At 40.0% G+C, this 24,624-nt stretch overlaps 2 protein-coding genes across 2 annotated transcripts in view; one reads left to right on the forward strand and one right to left on the reverse strand.

Moving 5' to 3' along the window:
* The window catches only part of LOC146597233 (uncharacterized), a 59,945-nt gene that overhangs the window by 9,713 nt on the left and 25,608 nt on the right, over positions 1–24,624 (reverse strand). The gene's annotated exons all lie outside the window — the stretch shown is intronic.
* RAF1 (Raf-1 proto-oncogene, serine/threonine kinase) overlaps positions 16,370–24,624 on the forward strand; it is an 80,080-nt gene continuing 71,825 nt past the window's right edge. The window contains exon 1 of the mRNA XM_085302425.1: positions 16,370–16,580. The gene's annotated coding sequence lies outside the window, so the exon portion shown is untranslated. The remainder of the gene's footprint in view (positions 16,581–24,624) is intronic.

Raw genomic sequence — 24,624 nt, forward strand, 5'->3', positions numbered from 1 at the left:
GTAAGATGAAGTTGTGGCACCCCTAATAGGAGAGGAAATCAAGGAGGACAGTGTGAAGAATTCTGTCGAACAGTCCATACCATGGCAGTCCTGAATCTAGTGGTGGAGCAGGAGTGGATTTTGCATCCTTGACAACAGAAGTATGGCAGCACAGAGCAGCATGAGAGAGATGGGCATGGGGACATCCTGGGCTTGCRTGGGGGTAGCATTGATGTGTAAAAGCCCAGTGTAAGGTGCCAAGGAAGTGTGGATAATGTATATGTTAACATGGAGCTTCCCAAACATATTTGAAAGTTATGCCTTCAACTTCAGCAAGGAAAGCTTTCTCAATCAGTTCTGGATTTTATAGAAGATGCAAGTTTTTTATTCTCTTTGCAGGTTCATCTTTGCCTTCAGATGTTTTGCTCGTTTGATATTGCAGAAGAAGAAAAGCTCTTTCTTCTTTCCCTCCTGTTTTGCCACTAGAAACTAGAGAATCACCCCMCAAGTTCTAGGTGGTTTAGGTAATGATGTAGTAAGAGGACTTACAGTCAGTCCCCAACTAGTTATAGAAAGGGCTGGGAAGCTCTCTGGGATCTCTTGTCCCATCAGGGTACAGGTCAGTCACAATCTGGACAGGACTAGAAGGATTTTGTGTTTTCAAAAACTATTGCTAGCTATCAGCTTTCGCTTTGAAATGTATACAGTATGCAGCAGGCCAGTGTGAACGTGAGAGGCAGCTTTACCCTGGCAAGGTAGAGCCCTGCCAAGGTAAAGGATAGAGGACTCACCTGGCACCAAGCCTTTTTAGGCCATTTTCCAAATTAAGAAAACCCTGTAAGAATGTCGGTAAAGTCATTGTGACAATTAAATGAATCTGAGAATGCTGGACCGAGATCCTTATGGCAACTTCAAGCCTTTCCTGGGCATGATGAAAAGCACATCATGATTGCTCAGTTGTCTGAGGTAAAAAAGAAAAAAATCAGACAAAGGGTGGTTAAGACAGGAACCTATTTTCTCCAGTTCAGTAATGCCTCTATTGAAGCCTTAGGCAGCTACTTCTTGTTTGTATGAAGCACAGCTCACTCCACCCAGCAGCCACACTGGTTTGTACTTCCACGTTTGGTATGCAACTGGGCAGCACAGATTAGGAAGGCTGGCATGGCCTGCCATCATACACGGGTGCCACACCACTGCTGTGGGACAGAGATGTGGGTCTCCCCTTTGCCTCCAGCTTCTCAGATGCTTGTCTACCACCAGAGGATTCAATGAGGAACTCAAGTTTGGAAATATTTCTCTCAAAWCTGCAAACCTTCCTCCCCTTAGCTCTCCTCTGGAGCTTCTCTCCTTGTCCCTAACTTGAACAAGCCTTCCCAAATTCCTGGCTGTCCATCCTTGCCAACTTTGCCTTTCTAATAGTCTTCCAGAGGAAAAGCTACACCAGCATTAGCAGTTTTAACAGAATGTTTACTGATACATCTTAAGAGTTACTTTATTCCAGAATATTTTTTTTTCAAATTAACAGTACATAATTATCCAACTTCAAGCATTTTGTTATTTGGTTTCTATAAAGCTGTGTTTATAATGCCTTGAATCCTAAAATAGCTGCCAGTTTACTGTCCCTGTTGCCAAGTAATGGCTAGGGAGAGCCTAACCCATCCTCTTAGGCCTGAGTGTATTCCCAAAACTGTGAGCCCTTGTGTCAGCCACAAGAGGGAGGACGTGACATGCACTACACCAAACTTTCTAGTTTACCAAAGAAGTTTCCAGTTTACAAGAAAATAATTTACTTAAGATTCTATTTTAAACCAGTTTAGTCAAAATCGGYGCAAGAAGTTGGCTGACATTTGCAGTTAAGTTTAAGAATAGCTTATTTAGGGTTGCCATAAACAGATTTCAAATTGACATAAGCTAGACCAAGTGTCTTAACAGAATTGTTTATACCAGTTTAACTAAATTGGTTGAAACCTCCATGGAAGATTAACCAGGGGGACCCCTGTGTTTAGATAAATTAAGACTGAAAGGCACTAATTTAGCTTAGAATAGAAATGTAAAAGTCTGGTTTAACTTCAAAGGTAAACTGTGTACTGTATTCATCATCAGCTTCACAGAAAGTCCCTCCTGAAGAAGAGACTTCTTGTGGATTGTTTCTATTTCTGTATTTCTCATTAATTTCTGTTGTTGAATCTGCTTCATATAAAAAAACCTCATGACACTCAGATACTGCGTGAAATGCCGTGACACAGCAGAAAGCAATGGAGAAGAAATGTTCTAGTGCTTGGATATTTGAGAGCCTTGCATTTAAAGCAGAGTTTGTAGCAGACTTTATGGTCTTTAAAAAACTAGTCACAGTTGTACTTGTTTTAATGCTGGTGTTGGAGTATTGCTGGTGTGTTTGTTTGCTGGATTTTTTGAGAATAGAGGGGAAAATCAATGTTCAAAGTAWTTCAAAGAGAAAGGTTTTGCTCAGCTTCCTAAGATGTGGATCCGTAGAATCTCTCCTGGATATTCTTCCCATCGCTGGCTTCTCTCAGTTGGGAATGCCTTGTTCCTCCCTTTCATACACTTCTCCATAGGCTTTGTAATCTACATTGCCCCAAGGAAGTGCAGCTGTCATGATGGTTCACAGATCAAAATTCAGCCTTTAAAGTAGCTAAGGCTYGATCCATTTATTACTTTGAAGATTATGACCAAAGCCTTAAACTGGCATCTGAAATATGAAACTTCAGCATTTGATGAGGCCCAGGAAGCTTGCACAGGAGGCAGCTATTGTAGCCAGCATGATGTGATTATGAAGAGATGCAAAAGCAACTAACACTGCAGCAGAAGTAAGTAGCAGAACAAAGTAAAGTCTGAGAGAGTCTGAATCAAGATTAAAGCTAGATGATTTTAAAAGAAAGGAGGGAAGTTCTGACTGCAACATCAGACACAGAAGCTAGGGAGTTCTGAGGACGTGAACACCGAGAAGCCAGGCAGTAGCATTCCTCATGTTTAGGAGCCACTCTTAGCAAAGCAAAAGACACGAGAGAGAGCGAGGTTGCCCTGGCAGACAGAGGATGGTGAGTGCGATGCCTCACATACACAGGAYGTGTCAAGTCAACCTTATACAGCGCAGTGTAGATGCAGCTGGCACTAAATGGAGGAAGACACACTGTGACAGTCACCTATTCATATTCATAAGCTTCTTTTGAGTAAAAGAAGAATATCTGCTCTTGAAACTTCTGTTTAAAAAAGTTTTACCTACATAGTTATGAGCGTAGTATTAGAGTGCCAAAGGTGAAGCCACCGCTGTACCAGATCACAGCAGAAAGAGAAAATGAGCAAGGAGGAGTCATTCACAGTATCAGTGAAGCAGCATACATTTTGATATCAGCATAGAAATGCTAAGTTTAAGGATAGACCAGATTCCCACTGAATGAACAATTTCAAATGGAAAACTGTCTTGGTCGGAAAAGTTTCAGAAAGCTTAAATTGTTAAATTGAAAGTGCTGGTTTTCACTTCCCCACTCTATAAATACCAAGTGTTCATCATCATTGCCATTACAAGTTTATTATAATTCTAAATATGATTATACTGTGACTCATTGGACAGACCAAATGACAGAAAATGTAAATTGGCAAAACAGACAGAGATTCAAATACTAAAATTATTCAGTTCAGCGTATACTTTATTACAAAATATATTTTATTTTTATATATTTATACTATTACAAAATATATTAAACTTTTGTTTTCTGGTACTTTTCACTGACTTGTGTAATTTAAAGTCACTACAACTTAGTTATACTCTGCATATTCACGTCTTATGTTCTACACAGTACCAGTTAAATGAATGTCTTCCCATCTGAATGCTAAAGAGGACAGCCTGAAGTGCAGAAAAACAAATGAGTCAAATTTTGTATTTTTAATCAGCWGTCATTCATGCAGAAACAAATCCATAATCGGCTGACAGAGCAAATATTGGTAACCTTGTTCACACAGCTAGTCCTAGTTCATCCACAAGGCTTCCCCATAGTGTAGGGACCTGCGTAGGTAGGATTCAGGAAGGATTCAGGAAGGAGTGCATTTGAAATGGCCAGTCATCTCAAGGAGCAATTTAACTGTCATAGCGGAGGGCCTGGACCTGAGGTCCAAGGAAGCCTGATTTGGATTAYTGTCCTAATTTGGACAACAATATAGATTAACTTGGTTAACTCAGTTACTGTGAATGAAATAATCACAGCARAGTGAGTTCACAGCAAGTTGTTAATGCCAGAATAATTACATCATATACAGACGCATTGTAACCGGCTGTTGAAGGGGCAGTTCATAGATGACTTCCAAGAAGTGAAGCTCTAATTTAGACACAGATGTTAACTACTTAGTGGTCRTACTTCGGTTTTGACTAGATATTTATTTTATTTAGTTATTCAACAACCAGCTGCACTGATGGTCTGTCAAGCCTGTCAAGTTTGACTCCCAGCAGCTGGGAGGAAAAAAATATGAAAAGCAGCTCAATTTTTCATCATGACTTTTTTTTTTTTTTTTTTTTTTTTACTTCTTCAACACTGGCCGTTAGACCACAAAATAACCACATCTGGTTGATCCTTTCATATAGCATCCTGTGTGTTGCATAGGTGAATAGAATTGCTCCACAGATTGCTCCATCAGAGGCTGCAAAATTGGCACAAGAAAACAAATCTTCTTCCATCTTGCTCTAACAAATTGAGGGAGGAGGGGAGATGGGCTAAGACACGAAAAAGGCAGTATAGGTATAAATATCCTTCCTTGTTTCCCTCCTCACAGTCCCTCACAGATACACATTTGGGTCATGGACTCCACTGCTTAATGAGCACAAAAGTGAGAATATCTCTGCATACCATCCACATCCTCCAAAATAGCTCAGCTGCCTGTACCGTGGCAACAGCTCGTGCATGATACAGTCATACCAGCTCCAAAGACATCTTAGACTATAGTGTTCTCTATCCACATGTGCAGCAATGCTCACGAAAGAAATACAGAGCCTCTCATCTGCACAAGTCCAGATAGTTTGCGGTTTATGGATTGCAAGTACTTGGCTGCAGAAACTTCCACATGTTCTTCATATCCTTGTAGTTGGAATTTTTTAATCTATAGCCACGACAGCCAGCTTCAGCACTCCAGTACCAGCACTGAACACAACACYGAGACAAAGCACCAGTTTGCTTTTTTAAAAATGCTCTAAATTCCACATTTTTCTGAGAAACACTTCAATGCCAGTGAACCTTTGTGATACAGGATTTTAATAAAATCACCTGGAAGTGTGATTTCAGATGTTCAGTCCCTTAACTCCCCTCCTTTATCCCCCACTATTAACTTTAGTAATATCTATCAGAAGAAATACAGAGGGAAATCAGAGGATACAGGACAGCAATGAGCATATGATGCAAGACATGTTTCTACTTTTKCTCCCTTCTGAGGATCAGCATGCTTTCTCTTTGATACCTTCTTCTTAAGTTACAGCAAAGTGAAAAACTGCCTCTAAGAATATGTTTTCATTATGAACAAATGTATGAGTGCTGCCTGAAGCTTAGTCAAACTTCAGCTTTAATCAGACTACTGTTGGGAACTATTGTGGAGATGCAGAAATCAGTCTTCACTGAACGGCATAAAGTCCTGCACTTGTCAAGTATTCAGAGTAGATATGAATATTACAGTTTTCCCACGAAAGAGCTGAGGAACCAGCATCCAGAAACAAGCTAGTTTATTTCTCCATAAAGATATTTTTAAAAGGTCTAAAACTGCTGAGATACTAAATTAGCCTCTATTTAAATTTCTTGCCTATTAGGTCATAAGTAAATTGTARGGGCCTTAGTGATCACCAAGTACCAGATGAATGAATCTTACTGAAATTAGAAAAGCTGGAGTCTGTGATTATGCATCATTGACAAGGAAGAAAAGTATATAATCTTCTTGAGATGCAGGGGCCTCTACTCATCAGAGCCCTATACCATGAATTCCAGAACTCTTCTAAGACAGACTTGCAATTAGTAGAAGAAAGTCTAATATTAGCTCTGCAGCCTCATTATACTTACAGACACTCATACAGAAGTGTGTCTCCCTGTCTCAGCAATGACCTTCTAAAAAATCTCAAGTTTATCCATATTGGATCCTTGAAATTAGAAGAACCATTTCAGCTTCATTTTTCAGTTACTATTTCTGATTTCTAATACTTATTCTGAGTAACAGAATTACCCATTCACTGCTAAGCAATTTACCGTCATAGGTTTGAAACCTTTTCTAAACAGTAAAGAGCAGTGCAAAGCTGTCAGCTCCAGTTCTAAGTAACAGCAGGCAGACTATTCCCCAAATGCATAATTTCTGTGTTTGTGACATTTGCCTGTTACATTATGGCTACCAGGCAAATAAGAAGGAAGCTGAGAGACTGCGGGTAGCTACCCGTATTACTGTCAGCGCTTGTATGCTGCACTGCCTACTTCAGAGAGGCTCCTTGCCTCTTCCTGGGATAGCCCATGAGTCACTGCTGACTGTGCATTATTCCCATGCCCCATAGGCTGCATGCGTAGCTCATGTCACTCACTCTGTTGCATCATGGAAACCATTTTCAAGAGAACTGCTGTCGTATGCACAGTTACCTGTTGGTGATTAGGAAATGGGTTTCGATTGCACTGGCGATTGCCCAGCAGTAGGAGTTTTGCAAGGGGGTAACTGGAGGTAAGCACGATGGGCTTTAGAGTTGAGTTTGTTTTGTTAGTGTCCTTCCCTTGCCACAAGCAATCTCCTCCATGATCTTCCTTGTAAAGACTTTGGAAAAGCAGTATTTTTGATTGTCTCTGTACTGCTTTGTCACAGTGATGCATTGGTGGAATGATTCTTGGACTTTAAGATTCAGAACGTGGATTTTGGGGGCTCAGAGTTCACCCATATGTCAGGCTTCAAAGTCAGGGTACTGGAAACTCTTTCAAGACCCGATATCAAGTCCTCAGCCAGATCAAATATTTTCACTGGAATTCTAGGGCTAAATTGCTACAGCCTTCCAAGTGAGACAGTCTGATTTTCTCTCAGCCTGTGCAACAATGTCCTGCACTTGGTGCCTGCTTCTGACATTCCACACAGTCATTAGCAATAAGGGGGACAACAGACTCTGTCTGGAGAGTGGAGACTCATCAGTTTTAAGAGAGTTTGTAACTGATTTTTCTGACTCTCCATACAATCAGACAACATGGATGAGGGAGAAAAATCCCTTTCCATCATGCAGTAGACCCAAAATGGACTTGCATCAAGATACCAGATTCACATGGGACTGTATAACTGAACAAAACAAAACCTTTGTGCATCATTGAAAGGAAGAGCATTTTCAGCTTAACCTAAAGTACAAAGTGTGCTAACAGCAAGGCTCAGTAGCCTATACAGARTAGCATACATTGAACTTTGCTGCTACTGAATACAGTACTATGCTGCTCTGTATTCTCTGCTGGAAGATGAGAATGGTTATGATAGTAGCATAAAAACTGTGATACATTTTGCCAGAGTGCTTCCAGCTGATGGAGTGGCTGTCTCTAGGTACTGTACAAGGAAAAGAGTCCACGTTGCTTGAGCAGCTGGGGCAGAGTGGCTCATGTCTGCATTGCATAGCTCTGGGCCCTGTGTAGTTGTTCTGGATTATTGTTACTGCTGTTTCACTTTTTTCCTCAGRTGGAAATGCACAAAGTAATCATTGGCTGTGTTACAACTTGCCAATGTGGCTCTATAGGATGAYACCAAAGTGTAGATTGTCTGCCTTTAGGCACCTGAAGACATAAGAACTACTGTAATAGTATCAGAGTAAACTTGGGACAGCTAATGTCCAGATTCTCTCTCAAGGTTGGACATGTCCTCAGGTTTCCTTTCAGTTCTAGGAAGGAACCCAGAGGTGACTAACTTGCATGCCAGGCATGTCCTCAGAGTACCTAACTCTTGATTTTGGGAAGAACTGCACAGAAGAAATAGTTTCAATAGATACAGTATTTTTTACTTTCTCTCTTTTACCTTAGCAAACTCAGGCAGTAGCCTTTAAAAAAATGCAATCTGGGTAGTCAAACACCCTTGATTCTATTGTTTCTAGTTTTAATACATTCCTCTTGGATCAAAGCCTTCCATGCTTTGTTCTAGATCAGAGGCCAACTTTCATGTTTGAAAGAGCAAGCGAAATGAGTTTTCAGCTGTGAATTATTCAAACGTGGGAGTAGGAAGGAAAGAGACTTTAATATTGTGATCAGAAATGTTGCCCTCTGGTTACTCAAAAGCTCTTTAAATTCTTTAAAATTTCTAAGTAGCTTATACAATTTAATCTACTTTAGCCATCTTTTCAACAGTCTGTTTGGATTGAGGAAAATCCGTTCTTAGTGGCTCTGAATTTGGTCTGATCGATAAAAGYTGCTTTTGGAGTCTTTCTCTGTAGCGATTCCACTCAAAGCTTTATAGAGGTTGGTGCAGATGTGCCATGAAGAACGAGGGATCAGATTGCCTTCACTTAGCACTCCTGCACTGAGTTCCTGCACAGATGAGAATCTGGATATATAAGTCAAATAGGTCCTTCCTCAAGATGGTGCAAAAGCTCTCCTATCTGAATAATTCTATGTTTTTGTGAAAAGGAAATTATGTGTGGATAAATATGAATGCCCCCTAAAATGAAGAGATTGAGCATTCAGAAGTTGGTCCATTTGTAAAGGTCGGGCTGTTCCCATGCTAACTTGGCTCTGGTTCTGCATTTCCCTGTGTGAGGTAAACCTCAGCTGTTACTGTTATTTGCTCTTTGCATATGCCATAAAGTATACAGGATATGCAACGTGGCAGATCCAAAGATGCAGGAGCAGCTCAAAGTTAAAGAGTTTCCTGATTTAATATTGAACCAAAGTTAAAATTTCACTTTGAGTTTGTAGCTTTCCTCAGTACTTGGTTCACAGTACCTCCTTCCCCAGAGAATTACAAAGCGCCTCTTCTGGATACTTCGTTGGAGATGCCAAACTCCTACAAAGCATACGAGATGCTGCGCCTGAGTCAGCAGCATGCCTTCGGCTTTGTTAGACAGACTGGCTGAAGAGCAGAAAAATACGTAAATCACAGCAGCTTGCAAGAGCCCGGTTACCTTTATATAAAAAGCCGTAAGGGGAGATGTCATTTGGAATTTAGACTCAATCTTAAATAGCCCAAACCATTTAGGCAGTAAAATGCAGCATGGATAATGACTTTGAAAAAGACCTCATGTCACCACATATGAAGGACACACTCARTCTTCAACGCTTCAGGTACCTGGCTGCGCCTTTAAAGGCGCTGACATTCGCTTCACCTCCCCGGAATGCCGGCTCAGATAACCGGTGCTGGGCTGAACAATAGAGAGCAGGCAGACAGGCTTTCAGAGGAGCAAGCTAGGTTTACATTAGGCATTTTCCATAAGGTCTTTTGGAAAGGTACACCCAGGTCTGAGGAACAGAGCAAGCAATASTGACTGCACTTAGTAATGTGTACAGTAAACAGCCTGGAGAGCAGGTGACAGCTCAGCTAAAGTGCATTTCTAATCTTAAGAGTGACTCTGAAAGTGACTTTGGGAGGTCTGCTTCAATCTGTCTGTCTTCTGTCCATTTTATAAACAAGTTTTCCCTTGAATTGCCAAGTGTGCCAGTCCTCCAGAGAGGCTAAAGCCAAGCAGGCTTCCTCCTGACTCATGCTTTGTAGACAGCAATTACGGATGTGCAAGCGTAACTTTTAACCCTTCCATTGATGAACACTATTAGCTGAGCAGTACTCTTTCTGCCAAAAAACCGAGCATGGCTGAACACACATGCAGCAATATTGTAGGTACAATTTGTTTGTCCAAAGAACATCAGTAACAGAGTTTGAGGTGACTTAAGTAAAATCACACGGAGTTTCAAACTGTCACAATTAGACCAGAAGATACGTTCTACACTTGTAGTCACCTCTAGAAATAGCAAGCTGTCACTAACATGAAATATCCTAAAAACAATCAGAGGCTCCCCATAGCAAGTTATTTTTTTGCTCAGTTCTAAGAGCTTAGACAAGGCTGCCTGTAGTTAGTATTTCTTYCATTTTGTTCCTAGGATCTTCTGCTTTTGGTATAGTGAATAGCAAGGACAGACCTGGAAAAGTTCAGGCTGGTGCGCATCTGAACTCAAGAGCTGCAAAATGGTCCTTCTCTTGTCTGTACATTATTCTTGCAATGGCTGTGCAATGTGCCCTCCCTCAAATTTTTCATCTCTGAAAGGCCTCTCGTCCCATATTCTGGTACCTTTAAATAAAATACTGAGCAAAAACACTGAACCTCATTAAAGTCACATAAAAAATAAAGGGTCTGTAGCTTTGTATTAAATTCTCTGGCTACGGATCAGTGCAGGATGCTGTGCTGAGATGGTAGTGGTGGCCCTGCTTGTTCTGTTAGGCAAGGAAGGGTCTGTCTGTGACTGTTAGAGCGCATGATTCTGAAAAATAAAGTTATTATTATTACAAACTAGTTCAATGATTAAATGTCCAATTTAATTACTGTTTTGCTTTGGACTAGAGTTTCCATTGCCTCACTTTCTGTCTGAGGAGAGAAGCTAGACTGATTAATAGAACTTGTATCCAGAGAATTTCACTTTCAGATACCTTTGCAGTCTGTTCAGTTTGTAGGATATATATATCTGTGAAAAGTTATCATAAATATATGTGTGTGTGTGTGTGTGTGTGTGTGTGTATCATATAAGGCTGCATTATTTGACTTAATTTTTATTGTGGTTTTTCTTTCTTCTTAAAATTTGGATGCTGAATCCAGCCTTTTTCACAAAGCAGGCTTACTTTAAAAGCTTTTTTAGCCATCTGTACAAATTAGAGGTAGCCCCAGGAGGACTGAGTCCCCACTAGGGAAGAAGCTCACATCCTTGCTCCCAGCTGGTGCCAGCAAAACTGGGAACCAGGGACTCCTCCCACCTCGCCACATAAAATAAAGCACTGAACATCAAGGATCCATCCAGTTTCAACCACGAAGCAGTTGTTATCATCACTAAGGAGTGTCTTTATTCTCATCCTGGCTCTTGACCCGTATCATGAAGATAARTATGTTTTACGGTTGCTTTTCAACATACTTTCCTAATGCATGGGAAAAGCAGGAATGAACAACCACCACAGCCTAAAGATCCTTGTTCCAGCAATTTTGGCCCTGTCTGTCTGCGCTCCGTATGCCAACAGTTTAGTGCTTCTTACTACACTTATGAATGTACTTGCTACAGCCTGGCTCACTGAAGAATTATTCTGACCATGAGTTTTCTGAGATAAACAAAATGAAAGAATTCTCCTTCTCCAAAATAATACAACTTCTGCATTGCCTTAGGCTATCGTTTTCAGACTCAGCTCTGTCCCAGACTTCCATATATTCTAGTTTGTCATTTAATAATAYGGTGTGGCTGTATAAGAAAGAAAAAAGCCTGGTGATGTTTCTAGATGAGGTAATAGTCATATGGGAGTTCACACCCCTGCTCAGATTTAGTTCCTGGTTTTCAGTTTCTGCATCTATAAAGCAATATATATTACATAGAGATTTCAAGGGCTGTGACAGCCTGTGTAAAAAGGGCAAATGGAATGTTAAATACTACCAAAATACCAAATACCAAATACCACCAAATACTAATACTAAAATGGCAAAGTATAGAAATTCCTGTAAGCAATACAGGCTTTTATTAACAATATTTTGTCTCAAATTTTGTTTGCTATTAACCCCAGTGAGTGAGGGCATAAGGTCTACTTTAGTAAGCAGGGAGAATTCAGTTAAGTTTATCAGAACATAAAAGTGATGTAAGAAGAGACCAAATAGGGTAGCCTAAAAAAGAATGTATGATCTAAAAATTGTATGTTTTAAAAGTTAATTTCTAAGAAACAGCATATTTACTGATTTTGATAGTGATGTATTTCATTATAGCCAGGATTCTTATTTACTACAGATATCCAATGATCTGTTTGTCGGCCCTGTCCAAGCCTGTCTACCTGTAATTTTAAATGCACTTGTCTCCTTTGGGGTTGGGTTTCTGATCTGGATAAGCAAACACAAATCATACCCAGAACCAGTGAGAAAGAAACCAAACAAAAACACTATAATAATGTGCAAGAAGCAAGTCTAAGTCAATAACAGAATGGTATTGATAAGAAATTGAGTTCTTTAAAAAGATTCTTTGCATATATAATGCTTTTTTCATCACCAAATCCGTTAAAGCTAATTAGGATATTTTTCCTGCATATGAACAATTAGTTCAAAGGAAGCACAAAATATATGTTATAAATGAAAGTTCAGCGTGTTGGTATGGTCAGACCATGATATTTAAGAAACCAATATATGAAGGAAATACTTAGGAAGATTAAAGCTTTTTAGCTGATGGCATAAATGACAGTCGCATATTCAGCTGTCGTTTGGAACTACATTAAAAAAAAAGGGTCAGTGAAAACCACCCATTGAGCAAAACACCACCCTAGCTCTGAGATCTGAATCTCTGGTTCATAACTGATGGAAATACTATTTTTCATTCGCAGTAAAATAGGAATGAGAAGAGATCACATCCTCCTCAATCTAAAGCAAATTCCTCACATTGAAGGTACTTATGTAAACTGATTTGGCTCTGCTAAACCTGGCACACTCCATACTCAAAAGAGAGAGAAATAGGATCTTCCAGAAAGTAACCCAAACCAGAACGGGGAGCTCACATCTTTCTGTTGAGACCTTAAAGTTAGATAATGCAAATTAGACTGTGCAGATGCTCCCAACCCTTTTGGAAACATAATTAAGGTTCCTCTCCTTAGAGTAACTGGACTGAATAAGAACTTAAGGTTTTGAATCTAAACTATCTCTGTCTTCCACAATGTAATTCCAGATCATTAGTTTTAAAATCTGCTTTCTTGGCAATACAGATGCCTAACTGTCTTTTTTACAATGTCCAAAAAAGAAAAAGTCAATGAAAGAAAGAGCGACTTGTCTGCAAGAAACATGACAGGGCAGGAAGCAATCTTTTTCTAGAGATTAGTAGGAAAAAAACTGTTTATTAGTGGCATCTACGCAGCACACATATTAGAGTCTGAATAAAATACACTTCCATTTGAGAATAAAACAGAAGAATTTATGTTTACCCTAATGCACGTAACTCACCATCTGCTTTACAAATATTTACATGCTAAGAGCTTAAGGCTTCTTGTGTGTCCTGCTCTCATGGACTCACTCCTTCTATGTATCTTGGTGACAGAAATGCTAAAAGTCAGTGAAGCATGACCAGTACTGGTAACCCACTCTTTACTGTTAAATCATCTCAGCAGCACCCCGTATTTTTCTTTTTATCTGCCTTAGGCTACCATTGAGGTTTCCTACAGTATCTGGCTGTTTCCTGCCCAGCACAAACATTTCTGCACYATCCATCACTCTCAAAAAGAAAGCACTGCCATATATGTTCAAAGTTGTATATAAACACACATGACATTCAGAATGAATTTTAGCCAGATAACTTATTAAATAGGGTGTAATAATATACCCCCAGATTGCACTTTGGGCCTCAACACCATAAGGCCGAGCATTGCGGCCATCTATGCTTCTCTCTGAGAATTCTTCCAATATAGGGAAGAGCCGCACTAACAGGCCAGTCTGGAGTCACGTTTTCTATCCTGGTGGTCACACCTGCTTTTTAACGCTCCTTACGTCTCGGGTTGTGCTGACCTCAAGAGGCTGCTTGGTGGCAGATAGTCCATACCCACTCCCAGTTTCCCGGAGACAGCCCATTCTCAGCATTCGCTGGACTCCCTGTCTTGCAAGCCTTCTCTAAGCCCCAGTGACCAAGGAGAGAGCTTAGTGAGACAGTGCTAATGCTTCTGAGCCGGTAATTGCTGTGGCAGCTTACACTGCTTGACATAATCTGTGTACAGCTTGAATGCCAGAAAACACAAAAATTAAATAGAGGATCAGAAACTCCTTTATCAAGTCAGCAGTATCATTTTAGCACTTTTTTTTTTTTTTTTAATAAAGATTAAGTGAATGGGCAAATTGCCAATGGGCAAATTGCAAGAATCTCTGACTTATCATTAAGCCATGATCTGAAGYATGTTCAAGGAGGCCCATCAGGCTGCTAGAGAGCAGCAGAAGCAGGAGTCTAAGGCTTTGGAAATGCTTAAGKAAGGCTTTGGCTTAAGGAAAAACCTTGATGAGAAGAACAAATCTATAGAAAAGTTGCAGTAATGTGGTAGAACAGCAAGTTATCCATTTTAGCTGTGCTTGACATGCGGAGGCACTGAAGCATCACAAGGACAGCAGCAGTTTCTGACTGCTCTTCAACAGCAGGGAGTAAGTAAACCACAGAATGATATGATGTTTCTTKTGTTTTTCTTTACAATTTTGCTAATGGGGATAATGAGGATAAGAGTTAACCATGAACCAAGAGGATAATGAGGAACCAAGAGGAATCATGATCCAAAGAGTAACTGAAAAACTGGGTGAGAATACAGCAGGGATTGCACAGGGCCTGTCTGTAGCTTCCCTGGCAGTTCCTGCGACCCTGATCCAGGGAGGGAAGGATCTCCCGTGGTTCTGCGGGCACCAAGTGCAGCATCACCTGCCCTGCCACTGGCAGAAAGACTCCTGGCTGCCTTTCCTGCTTCCTAATCAGATCAGAAAGTACTGAACACTGTCTGTGCCAAAGGGGAGGGGGGGGACATGCTAGTGTTATGTAATTTAGCCAAATCAAATTTAAAAATGCTAAGTGGCATCAAAAGTGGCACCTATTTTATGCCATGGAAAAAAACTGACAGAAAATGTTAGTTGCTCTGTTCAAGATCTCTGCTTTACAGTTCTTTTATTCTGCATTTGTTACTTATGAAGAGACGGAGAAACCACCTACAGAAAAGTCCTTTTCAAGCAATTTCAGTTACATGCACATGATATAGTCAGCGTATTGGCAATGACCATGTCTTGCTCTCTCAGATTGGAGTTTTGCTGTTGCAGTGTCCTTTGTTCCATGGATAAGATCAGTGTTTTTCTGTTTCTCTTGACCTGTGCTCTTTCTTGGCAGCAAACAATTAAGCCTGCCAAAACTTAGATAAGTAACAAGGTGAAGTGCGAGAGCAGGAGTTGAGCTAAACGAACTTTATTCCCTGGAGGCTGCCGGAGGAGCAGCAGTTCAGTGAGCGAGACATGGGATGGGCAGTCTGAACACCGTATTCTAATCTTGGCTCTGCTGCTGACTCATCATGTCACCTTAGGCAAATAACTGCCTTGATATATTAGGTTTTTTCTTACGTGAAGTGGCCACACTGAGTTGTAGACACCGGTTACCTTATTTAGAGAGTCCAGAATAGTTAGGATGAATATTTTTCTCAGTCAGCTAAACCGGCAATCCTTTATTTTCTTTCCTGCTACAGGAAGAAAGGGCCAGAAGTATTAGAAAGGAAGAAGTATGTTCAAGCATGGTAATTCAGCTCTTTGGTATCAGAGATCAAATTTATTCCAATTGCACACCAGGTAACGTGCAACTGTAATAAATTCCAATTTATAATAAATTCATTTTTTTACCTGGTCAGGTAAAAACCTGACACCTACTCACCAAAGGCTGAGAAGAAGATAGTGGCCTATACTTTTCCTGGAAAGATACTTGCAGTTATGTGTTTATCAAATGAGCTATTATAATTTGAAAAATCTGACCTGTGAGAATATTGTTAGCAGTGATCTGCTGCCAAGCAGCCTAGTCTTATTTATTCCACTCAAGAAAACCTTGCTGACACAACGCTTTTTAAAGGCAATCTACTTTGTGCATGCCTGTCCTGTTACTAGGTTACTAGAGAATGAAATACCTCTGTTTTTTTGTAAACCTCTGTACTTGCTTTTGGAAGTCTGGTCACACAAATCTCTACACCAGACCTATTTGCATGTTTGATTTCTATTTACTTACCGCTAACCTTTCCCAGCTATTCTTTGCGTTTTGATGAACCCTTCCTGCCTCTCTTCCCAAGCCCTGCTGTAAGATAAATAGAGGATTCAGACTATTTGGTTTTGACCACTGCCAAGGTTTGTGCTCTCGGCAGCATGCTGATCGTGGCTGCAATTCCTGTCTTGCAGAGACTTGGGATCCAGTTACATTTGCTGGCGTCAAGCAGACTCTGCACACCACTATGAAATACTGACTCTAAAAATAAAAGGGTGAAAAAGTGCAAAACCAAAGAGACTGGGATATTAAGATTCCAGGAAAGTAGCAGGAAAGTTGGGAAGAGATGCATAAACTGTCTCAAGGGAAAACACTAACATATTGGGGGCGGTCTAAATTAAGCCTATGGGATTGCCTTTTTTAGCTCCGTCACCCATGTGACACTCGAGTTGAGCCTTTGGGTGCAGGTATTTCAGCTAACACAAGGAACACATTGGAGCCTTTTGGAAAGGCGAGTCACACTGGCGGTCGCAGCTTACTGCCTTTGCTCTTGCTGAGGACGGTTAACTCCAGGTGCACTTTGTTTCTGTCTGCACACATCCTCTCAGCTGGGGTCCTCTCTCAGCCTCTGGATTGCTCATTTGGACCAAAAACACTGCTGATAGTGCCAGCGGGCGAGCTGGGTGTGGGAAGACTTTTCAGGCGCTGGTGAGTCTCGGGGGGGATTGCTGATAAATGATAGTTGTATCATTTTCACTGTTTCTACAGCAGTTTTGGTTGTACACTGACATACGGAAGATTAACTGATGTGTGAGTTGTCTAGCCTAAATGGTCAGGTTTAGATACTTGTTCAACCTGCTTCACAAAGTTCAAATACTTAGTCTGAGATCAGATAGAAAGGGACAAGAGCTATTCCTGAGAGGCATTTTGTGAATCTCATGTAAAGAATTTGGTGGGAATTTTCTTATCTGTTGAGGAAAAACTGAATAATCTTTTAAACTGTCTTTTTCCTTTCAAACATTAAACCAGCACAACAATTAACTTTATTAAGTACAAAGTTGCATTTGTAAGTGCAACATTTACTATGACTGTCCTTTCCTGRACGACCTTATTTTCCTTTCCATTTGAGGATTCTAGATTGAACTGTTTTTTAAAAAAATCTTTCTAGTTTTAATCAAAGTCTAATTGCAGAAGGCTTTATTTTTGCCTCTTTTTGATGCTTTGAATTAAAAGCATGATATGACTGTGAAACTGAGGTTTAAAACTAGATGTGTGTTTGTGTGAGAGTGTATTATATACACACAATACTAGAGCTCCATGGCTACCCTTAATTGCAGCAATAGTGTATCTGCAGTGGTAGCTCCTTGGAAGTTTGYGTATAGGTCAGAAGTTTCCAAATGATGAAGATTGTATATATTCTGGATTGCATTTTCAAAGTATGCCATGATTCTGTCATGGGACTCATTAGCATTCACGGGAGCTGCAAAGCTATCCTTCGTACTCAACTGAAAGTTCAGCCCTGCGTGCAGCGTTTCATGTTGCCGAGATATTATAATGTCTGGTCTTAGCTCTCAATTCAGTTTCTTAATGCATTGCTGCAACAGGCTCTATTGCAGTGGGTTAAGCAACAGGACTGAGTACCTCACTTCCCTGGACTCATACATTATGCAACATTTTGATTTGACTTGGTTCTTGATCTGTCTTAAGTACAGTAGCTCACACTGTGTGCTTTCTAAAGAAACCTAGAAGTGGACAGTTTTAAGTGGACAGTCTGAAGTGGACATTTAAAACTGAACAGATATTTCAGTAGGGATTCTTTCCAAACCTCTGCTGTCCCAAATGTGACCTTGAAAGCACTTCACAGGCAGCATTTTCTGTAAGTTGTTTAATTGTTTTTAATAGTACAGCTAAAATGATATGTTTTTAACAACTTAAAGTAATTTAAAAGACTCAACCCAAATATTTTAAAAACTGTACTGCTAATTTACATTTTTTTCATTCCCCTCATTCACTCTGTAGAACAAATTTGGAACTATCTATTTTAATTTCCAGCAGAGGAAAAGCTAACAGAACCGTCATGGAGGCATTTGAATTTTTTTTACAATGGCCCAGACTGTGTGTGTTCGAAACAAAAACCACATGAAAATAAACACCCCAAATATCTGCTACTTATGTATGAACACAGCAGATTCCTTTATAACTGTGCAGAACCAGGTTTCCAGCTTCACAGCTGATTATGTGCACCGTAACTAAATACATTGCTCTGTTGTGCTGTGCAAGGCACTGCATCGGTGAGCCTGGTTTAGTGTAACTCCAGGCAAAGTTTGTTTGAGGACTCTCAGCCATTATGAAATAGCCAGGAGGCTAAGCCAAGGTGAGAACCCCATTGCGGCAGGCACTGAACACACGCAGCAGAGGTTCACTTTCTTGCTGTCAGCCCTGCTGGGCTCCCATCATACCTCATCTTAACTGTTGTTTCAGCTATAGAACAAATCCTTTGAAGTCTCTATTTAATAAAGATGAGTGAATAGACTTCATTTCTCATTAGAAGAAAACTATCAAGCTGAATCTCTAAAGATTTAAGTATTTAATTTTTTTTCCTAAATAGTCTGAAGTTTAATATATTTCAACTATTTACTTGGAATTCATTTTAAGTAAACAATAGCCATTCATATCCTCTGATAGAAAGAAAATTTCCAAGCATTTTGATGACTTTCCACAGCTGGACAATTTCTGGCAGCAGGTCAAAAGTGGCAAGAAAAGCATTAATATCCCCCTTCATCAAAGCTTATGTCAGCCAGGAGGTTCAGCACAGAGGCAGGTCCAGAGTTTATGCCAGAGTGCTGCTTTCTTCAGATTCCACAGAACTGTAACTTCTCTTAACTCACTCACTCTGTGCTGTGCTTCCAGGTTCTTGTGAAATCTCTTCTCTCACAACTCAGCAAAAGTGAGCTATTACGCATATTGTATGAACCCCTACCCTACCTTTTCTCATAACTGAAACAGGGGACAAGACAAAAGGTAGGGGACATGAAGTATCAATTCCTCTTTTCCAAAATGGGGAACTGAGGCAGATACCAAGTTGCTCTAAGACAGTTTCCATTAGTGGTGAGGGAACCAAACAGGCTCACTGAAGCACACAGGAAGCTCTGAATAGGCTAGAGCAAGAGACAAGATTTTTTAACAGAAGGATCCAGTTTAACTGTAGGAGAGAATGATGTCAAAATATAGTGACATTTAGGAGAAGGAGGAAGATAATGTTCTGAAGAAGATTCAAGATCTGCAAGAAAGAGTCCTGGAAACCTAGAAGATGCTTAGCACAGTCCCAGATCTGTTCCACTCTGCTGAGGAAACCAAGCAACAGTGATAAGGGTAGGATTTTTTTTACTTTCTTTCTGATGCACATTCTAAGCAGAGAGTAAATATCTCAAAAATCTTGTGCAAAGTCTGGGCATTGTGTTGTGCCTTCATCACATGCCTCTGAGAAGGCAGTGATCATGGCACATGCTCTGGGCGACGCGCAAATGTCTCTTGGAGAGGTTTGACACACATACTGCAAGTCTCGGGGCTTAGACGTTTCAACTTTAAAGCCTCCACCATGAAAAGGGACAACAGACGCAGTATTAACCCTTTGCAGCCCCAGTGTAGAAGCATATCCTAATAATTTCACTTTGCTAGGGGATGTAAATGAACAAGTGATTTAGCCTCTAAATAAATCTGATGGATGTCCGGCAAGGCGAGTGTTATCAGCCACATGGATGGCAAGAGAAACATCCTTGAACCAAGGCAGCCAACTTGCCAAATTTGAAGCATTTGCTTGAAGGACTGGGCACACTGCAGTTTCAAAGAAATGCTTGGGAAATGCTGATCGGATAAAAGTGTACTATTTCCATTTTGAAAAGCTGACTTTGTTGGTATTTTATGCATGCGCAGACACACATATACACACAAAATCACCTTATGGCAGAGACCCAGCATGAAAATTTACAGCCCAAACAAACTTTTGGAAAACTAACCAGCAACAAAAATTAGGACCTTATACATGGGAATGTCAAGCAGTTGTGGTCATCTATACCACCTGGAYGTATAATTTTATGTTACTCATTGTGTTCTCAGACTGCTTTAAAGTCTAGCTTACTATCTTTACACGCTTTACACGCTAATTCTATCTATTATTCTATATTTTTTCTTTCGGTTGTATGTAGCCATAAATATTTCACAGAGCTCAGCTAAGCTTCTGAAGCTTATTTCAAATAGTTATGCTAATTTCAAAGAGTTGTCTAACATAACCCAGGGGTCTTTGCATGCATTTTCACTATTGTCAGCAGCAGGTGCTGGCTGAAGTGAGAACAGTTTAAATGCTTGCACAGACTGAAGCAAGCTACTGTAATTCTTTGTTTATTGGACTGTCATAGAAACATTAGTAATTCAAAAAGATATGCAGTGTTGATCAGTGTGTAGTGACATCTACACTAACCTTGCCACTTTTACCTGTTGCTAGATTTTAGGCCCACATCACCAGTATAACAGAGTTAGGTCTAGCCACCCCAAGATTCAGGTCACAACTCACTTTTTGCTAGTTTCTGAAATCATTAATTAAGGTAGCAGCAGAGTTCATTTTGTACAAAGCTCTTTATCTTTTGCCTTATTTTAAAGAATGATTACTGGAGGAGGTAGTGGGTTGCATTTGCATCACTGTGGCTGGAAAGCAGCCAGAAGAACAAGGAGCAAAACTTTTAGGCAGTATTCCGTATCTACAACAAAACTCAAATCTCTAGCAAAGTTACCTAAGGAATCCAGGCTGACAGCAACAAATGAAAAAGGAATGACAAAGATAAGACCATGCTATGAGAAAARAAGGACCAGAATTTTATGCTAATTTTTGATAAATTTTCCTGCACATTTGTATCACTGCATTGCTTTTTTTTATCTCCGCAAAATTTGAGTCAAAATACTGCCAACTTCAGCAACTAGGTTCAAAATCTCATTCTCTGATAACTTGGGTAATTTGGTAACTTGGGTAAATCAAACTAATCTYGCAGCTACAGATCAAAAGTTATCATCCATTCACAAGTGGCAARTTCATGTGTTATGTCAAATAAGGTATGGTCCCACAGCCAAAGAGCAACACACTGTGTATACTTCCACTCAGTATATGGATTAATCAGTGCCTCAGYTATGGTATATTTTGTTGAACTCTGTTCCATGCTTCTTTAAGAACACAGCTATGCTTATTGTGTTTTGAATGGTAAGAGAAATTTTGTTTCAAGAAAAAACAAATTGCTCTATAAGCAGCAAAACTAAAGATGCTTCACTACTGATTTATATCGTCTTTTCCATAAAGCATCAATAATAAATCCAGATCTTACTATGTTTCTTATTCCAGTGTCACCTCCATATGGCAAAGTAACTCACATGTTGTGGCTAATTCAGCTTTAAGTGAATGGTGACTGGCCAGGCTGCTATTTTAAAACTGTATGTAAATAGCTGATTTCTGAGTCTGATCTTCTTTTGCTTCACTAGGGGAATGAATATGGTTTGTTCTTCTGTCTTCAATTGCTGACTTCCAGGAAACTTGTAGGAACTTAATTATTTTTGGACTTTGGCTTATGTGCCAAATGTGTTTGCAATTTAGAGCAAGAGATTGACTGAAACACTAAATAAGCTTCCTTTCCTTAGGAAAGCAAGCTAATTAGGATTGTCCCATGAAAATCTCCACATCCAAATGACTGGAAGTGCATTTTTTAACAACTTTAGACCTATGTCAGATAACGGTCATCAGAACCTCTTTGCCCACTGTCCCTTATTTAGACATTGATACAAGTTTGTGTTTGAGAATGAAGCCCCTACCACTTGTCATCTGGTTTGAGGAAGAAGTTCTAAGTTTTTAATAGTAACATCAACTTATATTCCTAACTTCAATTCAGCTGAATCCAAACCTTAAGTTTATAATGGATTATCATTAATCAGGCTGTAGGAGAAAGAATAAGGATAACCAAATGGAAAGAAGAACGAAGTAAGATTTTTTCCAGAACATTAGATTACTGTACTTTTTTCCCTCTAAACTCCTATACTGTACTGTACTTTGTTTTATTGGCAGATATCCCATACTACTTCAAAATCTGAAGCAAAAAGAATGAGATGAGTATTCTGGGCATTCAGAGTATGTTAGATTAATATTGTTGGCTACCTACTCTGCATATCATGATTAAGTTWGGGCTCCTTCAGCTACTAGGTAGCCTGGACTATGTTGTTGTAGTTTATRTTGTTGCTACCTGCTTAATTTTTGAAATCTGTATGTTATCTTTTTTGTCTGGTTTTCACACCTTCCCGTGGTGTGGATTTTGCAGTCTGATGAGGTCCCCTGTGCTCCTTGCAGAGCCTCTGTCTAGGTGGGGGGACAGGAGCGTATTGATTGCACTTTTGCCCCCCAAAGCTTGCAAATGCTGTATCACTCCCACTGGGAAGGCCAAATGTGAGCAGCATTGCCATACCCATGAACAGGAGCAGTAGCCACATCTGGCTGTGTAGAAAGCCTAAGGATGGACTAGTGTTGACAAGATTGTGTTCACTTGGCACTGAACTGACCCCTGCACAAAACCCTAACAAATTTCTGCAGTTCTGCCACAAAAGAAGTGTTTGCTTTTATTCTGTTTTCAATCATAGGGCAAYGGAAGTTTAATTAAATACCTATTCATTTTGATAGTTGGAAGTATATTGACTGACAATCAACTGAATTCAAGCATATTCAGTTTGATGCTCTGATTTAGTACCTGCTCATTTTTGGCTTCAGAAGGTCTGCAGTTCTTGCTTAAAGAACCTCAGCCTTAGGCAAGTCCCACAGCTGGCATCCTTAGCTTGTTCCCTCCTCTGAATATTGCCAACTTATCAGCTAGGGATCACTCTGATGCTCAGGCCAAATTTCAAGAGAATCAAATTTTGTTCCCCTGGAGTGTATCAAATTGCATTAAATGCCAAGCATTTATTAATTAAGACAGAAGCCTTCTTACTTAGGAGGCAGCAGAGACATCTCAGACATATCTCACAAGGTTTTGTTCTATTTTATCTTGTACCTTTTATTCATTAACAGTACCAGAAGAAAGCATAAATAATTCCATAAAGAATGTGGACTTTTATTTAAATGGAAGAACACATCTCTCTGCTGACAAAACACTCTGGTACGTGAAAAGATTGTTTGGTTAGAAAAAATAAAATGAAAGTTTTGGCACAYCCTGGTTTCGCATGCCCCAAACACCAGGTAAACACCTGCACAAATATTGTTTGTATACAAATAAAAATCTGTGTACCCAGAAGTCTGAAAAAAAGAAGAAGCTGAACCACAGTATAGAAGACCAGCCCAAAACATCCATCTTTTTATAGTATGTCATTACTGAAATAGTGATTAGTTTAAAGTCATTTTATTAAGGGAAAAGATAGAGAAAAATACTTTTGCTGAATGACAGTAAGAGTTGCACCCTCTAACACAGACTTTAGCTGCACTTTTAAATAGTTGATTTTAGGCAGAGGCATTTTTAGCTGCACCTGTAATTGTTTTTGCAGATTGTTTTTGCTTTTTTTGAATGTCTGCACACATCCCTACAATCTTTTAAACTTTCCCACTGTATCCACATGCTGATCAAAGCAAAACCATACATGTTAAGAATCATCTGGTAGAGATCCTTGCCAACAAGCTATGTGAAACAGATGATAATACACAYAAGACCTACATTCTCCTTTTCTCTTTCCATGCTTCAGGGAAAGGCATTGATATTGGCATTGTTTTAGCATGTTTGAAGAGCATTCATTCTGCATTTTCTAAGCCGTGMACCTGATTTTTGAGTATTTAGTTTCTTCTTTGCAGGCTTTCTGCATTTAGCTTACATGTGATATGTCATTTGTAATTTGATTCTGCATGGCTGTACTTCAAAGTACGCTTCATAAATCACCTGCAGTGATGAGGAGAGACTGGCTAACCATACAAATAAACCCCAACACTGTCCCAAAGCAAGACATTCCTATACCATAGGCTACACAGGGTCTATCTAATGGCTGAAAACATATAAAAGGAAATAGTTTATTAGGGGAAAGCTGTACCTTTCTAGCGCAATATTATCTGCCCAGTAGACCATTTGTTGGGAAACATTTTATCTTCCTGCAACAGTATTGATCTTCTTTATACTCAAAGCCACTGAGTAATGGGCCTGGTTTGTCTCTGTCCCATGTTACGCTCAGGATGCTTGTGTACTTTTCCACAAGTGGAATGAAGCAGAGGTCACCATGAAAGAGTGGGCATGATACCAAAAAAGAAGAAAGCAAGCAACCTGTTTTCCTCCATTCTGTGCTCTTGCAGAACGGAGAAGTCCATGAAATTATTGCACTGCAGAACATAGAACTTCAACAGCGGAAACAGCTGAAGAAAAGGCACTGTACTGGGCGCAGTAGCTCCACCCTTGCAGAAGCTGCATATTTACTCTCCAAGCAGGAGGGCAGGCTTTTCTCTGCTGACAGACACACAGGCTGCCCTGTTACCACTATTGTAGATCTGGAGAAAACAGACAGCTGGTAAAGACAAAAAGATTCCTGTCTGCTCCTAAGGATATCAACAGGGAGAAGAGGCTATCGGAACTGCTGGAGGAACAAAAGGCAGAATAAATTCACTGCTTCTCAAAATGGGGAGAAAGATAGGAGAGAGAGCATCCTAGTCCAAGACCATTTCTAGATGAGTCTCTTGCTGCAGACTCATTAACCCCAC

This window comes from Rhea americana, unplaced genomic scaffold, assembly GCF_003343005.1.
Source record: "Rhea americana isolate MKP2758 unplaced genomic scaffold, rheAme1 scaffold_19, whole genome shotgun sequence".
In the NCBI taxonomy this organism is placed as follows: domain Eukaryota; kingdom Metazoa; phylum Chordata; class Aves; order Rheiformes; family Rheidae; genus Rhea; species Rhea americana.